The following is an 11642-nucleotide window of genomic DNA, read 5'->3' as shown; positions in this document are numbered from 1 at the left end:
CTATCCCAAGCAGTCATCTAGTGTATTTTCAATAAGGTTTTCTGATCAAGAAGTATTAGAAAACATGTCCAAAAGACAGAGGTAAATCAAACTGTTCTACATAAAGAGTGAAGGACAGTAGTTTTTGTCTCTATTTTAATATTTTTCACTCTGATGACGAAGGAACTGATTCTGTTTTCAATTTTGTATATACTTACTATGTTGCTGACTTGAATTGTTGCAGATAGGACAGTCTAAGATCCAAGGAGGGAATTACTTAGCAATAGCATCTCCTTTTGGAGACACATCAGGAAATCTCTTTAGGGTTTGGGTTAGGAAAAGATGGTCAAGCATAAAGAGAAGGCAGACATATCCAACAAAGACCCCCAAGGTGAATCCTCCTTGGCTATGAGTCTAAATGCTGTGCTCTGATGAAGATCTATTACTTTATGAGCATAGTACATTTAAAGCTTTCTGAGTCAAGCCACCTTCCTGTAACTTAATGATTTTTTTTTTCTGTGCGTATGCTACATACTGCAAAGAAAGACAAAAATCACAGTACATTACAAATTTGTGAGGGCACATACAAGCAGGTCACAGGAGACCACCAGGAGCTTAGGTGCACTCTCCTGAGCAGAACTGTTTTGGTGACTCTTGCTACAGGGACTATGCAGGGCTGCTTCTGAGAAGACCAGATTTCTGGGGTATTCACAGATCTTGATGGGGAGTGAAAGCTTTTGATAATGCTATAGGAACTTGGCCTCTGTGCGTTTTTCTTTCTCTCTCTGGATAAAGTCTTGGCAGCAGCTCAGAGTCTATTTTAAACAAAGCCAGTGATTTCTGGAGAGATGGAAAACACATGAAGGGCACAATGGAAAACAAGCAGAAAACCTGACTGTGGGACAGGGGGAAACAAGAGTGATAAAGAGCACTGCTTCCTCCTCCGGCATGGAGACAGGACAAAGTCCCCAGCGCTGTACACCATCACTCTGCAGTTTCTCACTAAGCTGCCTTCTCAAGTCCTGCTCAAACCTCAAATCTCTCCTGGCTGATCTTCTCTGCCCATGCTGCTGACCTGTGCTGCATGGCACTTCTCCTATGTGCCCAGGTGCTGAGAGCTGCAGAGGGTTGCGGCTGTGACAGAAGAAGGGAGCAGGAGCCACAAACAGCAACACGAAGGTCAGGTCCATCACAAAAAAATGGTATGCAAAAAGCAAAATTAAGTTATCTGTAGAAAATGCAATTATGGTCAAAGCCATACATCTGCCTATGGCCAGGAAGATGCTGTTTATAACTGTCAGCACATACAGAGATGAACCTCTAATTTATGTATGCTGCAACATTATAATTTCTGATCGAGAAACCTCCTTTCCCATTGAAAGGCTTGATAACAAAGCCTTAGTTAGCTGGATCATGTGGGATACCCACACAAATAATTTTACTGAGCTCGATTTAAAACATAACTTATTTGTATAGCGTAACCAGAGAGACATGCCTTGGCTTGACGGCGTGTTCTGGGCCACTTCCCTCCTGTCCCTGAGGTTAAGTGCTCCCACAGTGCCCAAGGTAGCCTGAATTCAGCCCCGTGCTGGGACAAGCAGGGTGTGTGCAGGACCTCTCCTCCCATTTCCTACCCACACAGGGAGCACCAGAACTATGCACCAGGGACTCCAGCAGGCAAACAGCATGGACAAGCAACCGATATAGCCTCACACCTGCCTGTAGGTCCTATCTGTACAATCCATATAATCAACTGCTTCTGTTGTTTCCCTTACATGCAAAACATTGCTATTATATGCCAGGTAATCTCTGCTTGCACTGTAACCTCTCTGGGACAGGGAGGCTATCTTTGCTTTGTTTTGGAAGGCACCCAACTTACTTTCAAGCATTCAACAAGCAGTCAAGAAATGATTCAGATGGAGAAGCAGAAACTTAACTTGCCTGGGCTTGACAGTGCTTTTTATCAGCTCCTTGCTCAAATCCCTTTGGGCTGGCAATGACTGAAAGTAGCAACAGTCTGGATAGTGTTTGGTAGCCCGCAAAAGCTGTTGTTATTTTGTTATTTTGGTGCAATTCTTTCAGGAAGTGTCCACAATAAATAAATAAATAATTGTATCACATCTGCTACTGGTTAGTATCCTCTGACACCACTGCAAAAGGCAGATCAAGGACTGAATAAGCACAAAAACTCTGGAGAAAGAAGAACTTCGGAGATGAAGGATAGGATATATTAGGTTTGGCAACATTATAACCTACCACAAATTTAAAAATTATGAGTCAGCCTCAAAACAAACAATAACACAAACAAAAAATCTCCATTTAAAAACAGCACTAGAAAATTCTTTTAAAAATCTTTTTTTTTTTTCTTCCCTCCTGCCTTCCCATTCCCAATGCTTCCTGCCCTTTCTTAGGGTCCCTGTCAGTTTACTAATATTGCCAACACTCCAGTATTTCTTGCAAGTGAGACAGCTTTGTTGAAAGTCAAACATCAGAAACCTTCCTGCTATTCTTGGCTCTGGGAGCAGATTGTGGTCTAGTGGTTACTAGCATCATGGCCAGCTGAAACACACCCATGTTTGGGTCATCTGCAAGACACAAACCATGGATGTCTCGTTGCAAGAGCACAATTTTCCATCCTTAGGGCTAACAAATCAATTGGTATTACAGAAGTAGGAACAAGGTCAAATTGCTCCACAAAGCTCTCCTGCAGAAGTGTGACAACATGGATTGTAAGAGGCCCTAATTTGGGATTTCCTTTTGAAAGACTATGTAGCAAGTAGCTGAGATGTAGTTGTGTGAAATAGAGATGAGTTCTTTTCCAAGCCTTGCTCAAAGTATTCTCAAGTCTCCTAGCTGTAAAGCAGACATTTACCCCCCTGAAGCCTTACTATATGGATCAGCACGCTGAAGGGTGTCTCAGGCAGCATTTGTGCTGTAAAAATGAAATGATGGCTGACAAGGCTCTCCCTAGGCTTACTTCTTTTTAATAATTTTCTTCCTCTGAATTGTGGAAGAGCTTTTGAATTATCATCATGAAAATTCCTGGAGCAAAGGACAAAACCACATTCTTTACGGCAGCTGGCAACACTGAGGTAGCACAAGGATGTCTGTGCTTTTAATGTCTGTGACGCATTTACCTGAAGATAAACAGCAGTCTCCATCCTTTCCACTGAGATTGCCACCCATCATTAAGTTAAAAAAAATTATGGTACTGGAAAGGTAGGGCACTTTTCCTTATGTGTTTTAAGGGCACTGATTCTTAAATAAGTAACTGATGACCCATTTTTAAACCCACTTAAGATATGTTTTACTCCATATAGAGCACACATTCCTCTATGTCCTCTGGTAAGCATTCAGAAAAGTGTTGAACCTTTCAGTACAGCCAATTAATCACTAGCTGGCAAGATGAAGAAGTGCTCTGGACAAGTACCAAGTGAAAAAAAAAAATGAAACGTTAGAAACCATATCTTATAGCAGACAAAGAAGTGCAATGCACAGAAATAATGTCCCATTATAAAGCACTGTTTATTCTGAGATTAACAAAATGCACTACCTTATTTTACATAGGTAATGAAAATGTAGAAGCGCAAAGGCAAAAGGGAAGATAACACAGATAACACACCAGCTCTGATCTTTCCAACGCTTGACTTTCAGGTGCCCAGCCTGTCCATCAGCTCCATTGACCTGGCCTGGGCAGCTGAGCTGATCCCCAGGCAATTCAGAAGCGGTAGATTCCTGAAAGCAGGAGGGCCTCTGAGACACAAAGAGAGCATGGACAGTAGTGTCCAGTAAAACACTTTTTCTAGACTCTGGATACCTGAGAAAGGGTACTTCCTCAGGGTTCAAAGGATTGAAACCTCAAATTCAACTGACAGTAAACAGTAACTGGAACATGGATTTTTATATTCATGCCATGATTTCCTGTCCTTATGATGGTCATGTTTGCTCTTTCCCTTGTCACTGGCTACCATAATATCCAAGTGTCACAGTTTCATCAAAAGAAGTTCAGAGCAACACGGCCTGACCAGTTGCTCTTCTGGGAGCAGAGAGCACTAGGCTCAGAGCTCATATAGCAACAGACAACAACTTTGGATGGATTATTTGCTGACATTGGAGAAAAAAGGATCATCTTCTGCATCTTTTGTGAACACTAGTTTGGAGATGTGCTCTGAAAAAGTCCACCCTGGCAGTACTCAATTGAGAGAGGCAAAGAATGAGATTGGTCCTGAGATGCTCAGTGCTTCCAGCAGAATTTTAGGCATTTGGGGAAATTTGATGTAAAAAGCTTTTCAGGGTTATGCAGCAGCTGGATGAAATTGTGGATATGGACTTCAGTACCAAAAGGGACAGCTAGTTCCCTATGCCCCTTGTTGGATATAATTCTGTGTCTTATGTTTATCTGTCATAACAACTCTAATAAAGCGCAAAGCAGGTTGACTGTCTCCAGACACCTTCAATTGCAATCCACTGGGACCCTAGCACTTGTAATCCACATCTAAGAAGTCAGGGAGAGCCACTATAGATGTGACCATCCTCCAGCAAGGGATATTCACCCAGACCAGCTCCACTGATGGGTAGAGAAAAGCCAGGTGCTCTGCTTTGGTTCTTCTTCTTTCAAAAAGCAAAGTGAGTTCCTGTGGTGGTGATGAAGATGGCTCAGTTCTGGAACCAGCAGCTAAAAGGAACAGTGAGGTTCCCTCAGGGAACAATAACCAGGGGTGTCCCTTGGTGATGGCTGCCCTCCCTGCTGCAGAGCCAGTAGATGTGGTGCTGGACACCTTAACATTCTCCATTTACCAAAAAAGCTGACTGCAGGCACACTGAAGACAAGTCAAGGAATTCAGTGAGCTCGGAGGTGCACCAGCTGTAGGAATGACTTTGGTAAAATCTTGCAAAGTAACACAAGGACATGTAAGTAGGGTATTGGAATATAATTAAGCAGAAGACGTTAGGATGGATATTGGTGAAAAACCTTCTGTCAGTGAGATTTATTAGAAGGTACATTGGTCTCCTGTGGGAAATAGTGGAAAGATGCTCACTTGGGATGTTTAAAATCAAACTAATGAAAGTGCTAGCATACACACCACAGGGAAGATGCAGTGACAGTCAGGGTGAGCTCTGTGACCCACTTCTGCTGCGAGAGCTGCATGGGGAGCTGAGCGAGTCACTGGTGTTGAGGAGCCATGGGACTTCCTGCAGCGCAGCTGCAGGCTGACCCGCTGGGAAGGCATTGCAATGCTTTCTACAAGAACAGCATCATAGCAGCTTCTGTTCCTGGTCTTTGCAAAATGGTGAAAGGAAAGTGGGAACAGAGCAGATGATACGGCAGAAGGAGTCAGGACAGCTCACGTTTCTCCAGTGTGTCTGTGTCTCTGGCAGTATCTGCTGAGACCCAGCCAGGAGAGCAGCAGACCCTCATAGAGAACCACACCTTGTTCCTGATGCACTCTTTGTCTGGTAGTGTTTGCAGAGAAGTAAGCCTGACTTCAGCTGGACAACTGGTTTCAGCTGTTTATAAAGAGATTAACATGTTGTCACATGCTGCAAATTGTTCTAAGTGTTCCTGACCCTTTCTCTCATGTTCCCAACTGGCATTCTGCTCGTCCTGCTTCCTGCAAGCTGGTGGTCTCCTCAGGAGGGGCCTTTCTCGCCACCAGCCCTCTGCCTGGCATGCCAGGCAAGGAGACTGACAGAATCACAGAATGGCCAGAGTTGGAAGGGATCTCAAGGATCATGAATCTCCAACCCCCCTGCCACAGGCAGGGCCACCAACCTCCTCATTTAATACTAGATCAGGCAGCCCAGGACCCCATCCAATCTGGCCTTGAACATCTCTAGAGATGAGGCATCCACAACCTCTCTGGGCAGCCTGTTCCAGCACCGCAATGAAGACAATGAAGTGCTCTAAAGATGGAAAGGTCTTATGAGTGGGATGGCCTGCAGCTATACTCCTGGACATAGCTGCTGGGCTTGGAGTGGTGATGTCCTTCTGAGCAGCCCTCAGCCGCATGGAGGGACGCTGACCTGGTCCCCACTCCCCTGCCGTCACCCTGGTTGGGTTCATGGTCCCATAGCATGGTGGGCTGTTCCAGTGAATCATTTACAGTAATTGAAAAAGGTGGTGAAGTAACAGAATTGAAACAAGCTATTACTTTACAGATTCCATTAACTATTTCTGGCTCTTTATTTCTGCTGAAATTTTTGCAAATCTCATGTTATGAAAAGCTAAGACTCATTGTCCAGTTATCAAGAGCTAACTGTCTCCATGGAACATACTTTCATGACTGTTGCTGTCGTGATTCGAGCAGCAGACATAAACAGGGTCATCTCCAGCCATGGTGGGTGGATGTTTAGTTTATAGCGCTGAGGTTAAGAGTGAAAGCGTGTGACTAAGAGCAGAAAACAGAGGAGCCTTTGTATACATCAAGAGCCCTGAGGCAAAACACAGAGAAGGAGAATGCTGACACAGACTCTAATGGAGAAAGAAAAGAGTCCATTATAAATGTTACAGAGAACATAATTCTTTTAAGAGAAATCAAGATTTAAGGGACTTATGCAGGAGAATATGAATATTGACGTCAATGCACTACGCCTGTCAATTTGTCGTCTGACTCCATACAACTATTAGAGTGCTGTGCATCATGTCAGGTGGAAGATAACTCAGTGCCAGAAATTACCATCCGCTATTTGTTCAGTTTCTGGTGGAAGCAGGTTTCTTTCAGACTCAGGACTTTCACCAGCAACCACCAGTATGCACAATGAAGGAATTGCATCTCATATATTTTAACACCAGCCCATCCCCACAGGTGGCCAAAAATCATTTTCAGGACAATTTTTCTTTCCCAAACATTATCTCTCCATAAATAGCAATGAGAGACGAAGGCAAAGGGAAGAAGTAGACTGGGTTGTTTTGGAATTACTCTGGTAAGAAAGTACCATCAGAAAGCTGGTTAGGAGAGCAGCTTCCAAGTTTGGATATACATTACAAAAAGTAAGGAGTGGCACATTTATTGCACCATAAAACAACGTATATGTACTTGAAAAATAGTCCCCAAACCAAGTGCTATAGTGGCTTCTAAACTTCAGCTGACAGAGTCATGAAAATGAAGTGCTTTGTGCAGTAGCTTGCGCAACCAAAGAGCTTTCTTGTCCTCAGAGTGCTTTATTATTTTTAACGAGGCAGGCTGAGCACTTCTTGATAAACATTTTTTCCTTGATGCAGTAATCCTACTTAAACTTTTTACCTTGTCCCTACAGCATACCACTAGGAAGTTCATAACAGAACTCCTTTTCTCTTAAAGTGCTAGTCATGCTAATGTGTAAAGCAATGGACACTGCGGTTTCCATAGCTGGAAATAAATTGAAAATGCTGTGTTAGTTTAAGGGCTTAAGGTTTTGAGAACAAAACTTTTCTGAAGTACATTTTCTGTGATATCTTCTTTCTTTCACACTAAAATAATTGTATGTACTAACATTCATTGTGACAGGAATGTGCCAGCCTGTAGTTTTTGGTCCTGATGCCTACCCCGAAAAAGTTTCCATGCAGTGATTCTGCTACATCATGGCTGGATGACGGACAGCAGGTTTTGATTGATTTAAACCAAACAGCCAAGACTGATCCAGATCCCCAAAGAAGGAAAGCAGTCTATACAACTGTGCACTTGCTTTTGTTTTGAGCAAGGTGCATTGCATCCCAGTGGCAAATCCCTCTGGGAAAGCATTACAGTAGTTCATTTGTAAAAGTTATTATTTTCTTTGATACAAGACTTAATAAAGATTTTAAGAATGAGATTTTAATTAATGGCAAGAATTTAATGAGAATCAGGAAAGTCAGAGCCAACACTCATCTAAGTCAATCTCACTTCTGTCCCCACGTATCAGTGTGTTACAACAGGCTCTTTCATAGTCACATGATACTGGCCAGGGGACACACTTTCAGCAGATCTAATATAATGAAAAGAAAAACTGTCTTTTTCCCCCTGTGGTCTTAGATGCACATGTGGCTTTTCATACCACACACATCATGTGTTCTCAGAATGAAAGACCCTTTTGTGACAGGCACATACCAACAGAGGCAACTTAACATCGAGTAGGATTGTTAATACAGTTTCCTAAAGCCTCCCAATGAACACTATACAAACAACATCACATTGGTGGAGGCATGTGGTTGAAGGAATATGATCAGTGATATTATAAATAATTTGCAATATATGCCTCTCCATTTCTGCTCTACCAAGATTAACCGCCATTACTTAACGGACATAAGTTTATCTTTCCATGTAGGAATGCAGTAAAACTTAAGGAGAGGCCTGGTGATTACTAAAACGTATCTTGCTGTCACTTGTAATGGTCAAGTCATCCTCATTTTTGTGTTTGAAGAGAGTCATTACAAGTCCCCTGAAAGTTGCAGCAACCTTTGTCCATTGCCTTTATGCCAGAAGACCAGCAAGAACAGTACCTCTCTCAATTAGTGCCCTTGGCCTGAGGTGACTCTGAATGTACTTGCCTAGGCACAAAGGAAGCAGCCATCAGTCAAAGGTTACATTTTACAGATTTGGCATGCTATGTATGTCTCAAGAGAAACAAATTCTCAGGTTTCTGATTTGAAGCAGCAAGTTAATAGTGCAGCTCCAAGTTAACTGCACAGCTCCACCAGCAGCAGCTCTCTGTCCATTCATGGGAATGTTTGTCCTTGAAAGAACATTTCATAATTTGAATTGTTCTTGAGGATAGAAGTCCAGCCTGGAAATAAAATCTTGCCTTTGCTGTAGAGCTTGGTTTTAGGGTATACGTAAAAGGACCTACCAGGTATTTTCAAAGTTGAACAACCAAAGCTGTACCACCAATTTAAGTAACTCCAGAACTGGCTAGCTGTAGAAACACCCTCCATCTCTTAAAAAATAAAACAACGAACACAGATAAAGAATTTAACAATTTTATTAAAAATTGTACCAGTTATTAGAAAAAACAATCCAAGTATTAAAGTATTAAAAAGCACCAAAGAAAGAAAGCATAAAGCAAATATACTGCACAGATTAAAAAAAAAAAAAAAAAAAAAAAAGGAGCACTGCCCAGTCACCTTTGGTACAGGCAGGAGTCCTGGAGGCACACAACCAGGATAAACAAAATGCTACATTCTCACTGGGTCTCAGTCCATGGCAAAGAAGGTGTGTGCACTTCAGGACTAATCCAGACAGAAATCTCACAGGAGAGCATCAGAATTACTTCTGCAGCAGGACAGTATAATATTCTGGTGAACATTAGAAATCGTGGGGAAACCCTCCACTGTGGTCATTTTATTAAGTACATTGCAAATTCTATCTCATTTTACCCTTTTGGTTTTTCAGATGAAGGACTCTGAAGTTTTAAATGTATCCCACAAAAATAGAAAAGTCATGCAAGAGGGGAAGGGAGAAAATGTGAAGCCACATTTCACAGTTTTCTCATCAGTGAATTTTACCTAGAAACATGAGAGTGTACTCCATACCACTGAAAAGAACAGAAGAAAAGATACGTGATTGGTTTCACAAAAAAAGAATCCCAACAGTCTAGACACCCAAACTCAAATTTAGTGGCAGGATTTTCAAATGCATCCAGTGGAAACAGACATTCAAATCCCTTGAGTGTTTTGAAATTTCCTTATTTGAAGCCTAGCTTCTGAGTTTTATTTAAAAAGATACTGACAATGTTGTCTTTACATCACACCAAGTCTCTCCCCTTTTGTCATCAATTTTTCCTTTCATAATAGTCTGATAAAAACTGGAGCTGAGGAATCTGTGATGATGCTCTCCTGGAGCTATGTCCACAATCAGGGAGACTCCTTTAGATTTAAGAATAACTTTATACATGCAACATTTTCATAATAGATTTTAAAAACAGTTTAAGAATCTACTCTTCCCACCCCTCCATTCCCCAAAGGCAGCTAAGAATCTGAAGACAGAACTGAAAACATGGCTTTAAAAAACAGCCCACAGAACATTAGGTTTCGCTTCCCAGAAACCAACTTCCAGCATAGGATTCACAGGAAGAGACCCTCCTTTCTGTGGCTAAGGAGGAAGGTGAGGCACATGGAAGAAAGAAGGGGTAGGGGATGTCAGACTGCATTCAGTTTAAGAACACACACACACACCCACGCACACCCACACACACAATTACATTCCAGTGCATTTGATGTGTTTGGTCTTTTCTGCTTTTCCTGGTGGAGAAGAACTGAGCTGTGTAACACCTGTGTGAACACACGCAAACCAAAGAAACAGAGACCACTGAAGTCTTTAGGAACTGTAAAAGATTGTTCTGCGATCTTTTATCAATTCCTTGAGGTATTTCTTCTTGCTAAAACAATCAAAGGCAATAGGTAGGCATTTTTGCAAATGAGCACAAATGCCAGTTTGAAAAACAGACTCTTGAATGATATAAACTTTTGTTGTCAAACTATGCTAATACTCCATAGTGCTTGGTCCATGTGCAGAGCTCCCATTAACATGAATGAGCAATCCATGGCCCTTTTACTTATAATCCTGCAGTAAATATAGCTGGTAAAATAAGGCAAGGCCTCCACATTTCCACATTCTTGTTTGGCTTCTAGCACATATATTATGTGCTGTCTGTATTTTTCCCTTTAAAAATACCCAATAACACACCATCCAGCATGTCAGTCTCACCATTCCTACAACCTCGGCAAAGATATTGGTCAGGACCAGTAGCAGAAGGATGAAACTAATTTTGCAGAATTGAGGGGGGTCACATCGCAACAACTGCCTCAAGTAATATTCTTTTTCTTAAAAAAGGAAAATCTTCTCCCAAGTCTACTATTTCCCAGATGACTGCCAAGACCCATACAGAATGAATTTCAACCTTGGCTATAGCTCCAGTGACTGCTACAGGACAAGTTGGGCTGTATTAACTTCACATGCACACATCTCATATAACTTTAATTCAGGTTTGAAGGGACAAAGCAAACAGCCAACAGAAAGAAAGAGAGAAGTCTTCACAATCACCCTTTCTATATTAAGAAGGACTGGGTTCCTCTACTCTAGTCCCTTGCTGATACACATCTCCAAAGCAAAGGCTGATAGGGAAGTTTCTTTCAGGATTCTTCTGCAGAGAGTTTAGCCAACAAACATCTAACCCACTAGGCTACTTAAACTGAGATACGTGATTGGTTATGCAGGAATTCAGTGCTACCAGAGATTATCAGCACCTTGGGAGAAGTCTGCAGCCTTGCACACAAATCCAAAGGCAATCCTTTCTATGCAAATTCATTTATCTTCTGTCTTTTTTTGTATCCTACTAATGGCAGTTTGCAGCTATCCCTGGGCAGTCACTGGCTCTTACTGGCAATTACTGGCTCAGCTTTCAAGAACTGCAGGAAACAAAAGTAAAATTAACTATTCCCTACTAGCACCGGGTTTACTGGATCCAGGGATGGCCAAAGTTACAAGATGCCCAAAAGTATGAGAAGTTGAGAAGGGACACCAAGGATCTCTATCTCTCAAGGAGAGAGAGCTGAGGTCTGAACCCATGTTGGAGATCTGGGAAAAGCAAGTAAGATACTTCAATACTGCTGCTGTCAGCAGCTCAAGTTGTTGGGTTTTTGTTGTTGTTGTTTTGGGTTTTTTTGTTTGTTTGTTTGTTTGTTTGTTAAGAACCAACTGTTAAAATTA

General features: G+C 42.0%; 1 long non-coding RNA gene across 1 annotated transcript; it reads left to right on the top strand.

Moving 5' to 3' along the window:
• The first annotated feature begins 4713 nt into the window (after positions 1 to 4713).
• On the top strand, positions 4714 to 9040 carry LOC149917821 (uncharacterized). The gene is made up of 2 exons (XR_016466909.1): positions 4714 to 4890; positions 7467 to 9040. It is a non-coding gene; the product is annotated as an uncharacterized LOC149917821 (long non-coding RNA).
• The last annotated feature ends 2602 nt before the right edge of the window (positions 9041 to 11642 follow it).

The sequence above is a fragment of the Phasianus colchicus genome, chromosome 5 (assembly GCF_987193195.1).
Source record: "Phasianus colchicus chromosome 5, bPhaCol1.hap1.1, whole genome shotgun sequence".
In the NCBI taxonomy this organism is placed as follows: Eukaryota; Metazoa; Chordata; class Aves; order Galliformes; family Phasianidae; genus Phasianus; species Phasianus colchicus.
This window is presented reverse-complemented; position numbering and strand designations above follow the sequence as displayed.